Source organism: Triticum dicoccoides, chromosome 7A (genome assembly GCF_002162155.2).
Source record: "Triticum dicoccoides isolate Atlit2015 ecotype Zavitan chromosome 7A, WEW_v2.0, whole genome shotgun sequence".
In the NCBI taxonomy this organism is placed as follows: domain Eukaryota; kingdom Viridiplantae; phylum Streptophyta; class Magnoliopsida; order Poales; family Poaceae; genus Triticum; species Triticum dicoccoides.
Window position 1 is genome coordinate 84,756,070 of NC_041392.1, and position 1,175 is coordinate 84,757,244.

Sequence of the window (1,175 nt, forward strand, 5' to 3'; positions counted from 1 at the left end):
AGACTGCATATAATGCGATTTGTTTCAGTTCCAGAGAAACTACTTAGCAATTAGAGATGAGAAACTAATTTGTTTTAGTTGCAGAGAAAGAAACTAATTTTGTAACACATACAAGATGCTAGCAAACTTGATTATAATAAATAAATAGGAGGAAAACAAGACTGCATATAATGCGATTTGTTTCAGTTCCTGAGAAACTACTTAGCAATTAGAGATGAGAAACTAATTTGTTTCAGTTGCAGAGAAAGAAACTAATTTTGTAACACATACAAGATGCTAGCAAACTTGATTATAATCAATAAATAGAAGAAAAACAAGACTGCATATAATGCGATTTGTTTCAGTTCCAGAGAAACTACTTAGCAATTAGAGATGAGAAACTAATTTGTTTCAGTTGTAGAGAAAGAAACTAATTTTGTAACACATACAAGATGCTAGCAAACTTGATTATAATAAATAAATAGGAGGAAAACAAGACTGCATATAATGCGATTTGTTTCAGTTCCAGAGAAACTACTTAGCAATTAGAGATGAGAAACTAATTTGTTTCAGTTGCAGAGAAAGAAACTAATTTTGTAACACATACAAGATGCTAGCAAACTTGATTATAATAAATAAATAGGAGAAAAACAAGACTGCATATAATGCTATTTGTTTCAGTTCCAGAGAAACTACTTAGCAATTACAGATGAGAAGTGGAGAAAAAAATGGGGCGTTTCAGTTCCAGAGAAACTACTTAGCAATTAGAGATGAGAAACTAATTTGTTTCAGTTGCAGAGAAAGAAACTAATTTTGTAACACATACAAGATGCTAGCAAACTTGATTATAATAAATAAATAGGAGAAAAACAAGACTGCATATAATGCGATTTGTTTCAGTTCAGAGAAACTACTTAGCAATTAGAGATGAGAAGTGGAGAAAAAAATGGGGCGTTTCAGTTCCAGAGAAACTACTTAGCAATTAGAGATGAGAAACTAATTTGTTTCAGTTGCAGAGAAAGAAACTAATTTTGTAACACATACAAGATGCTAGCAAACTTGATTATAATAAATAAATAGGAGAAAAACAAGACTGCATATAATGCGATTTGTTTCAGTTCCAGAGAAACTACTTAGCAATTAGAGATGAGAAACTAATTTGTTTCAGTTGCAGAGAAAGAAACTAATTTTGTAAC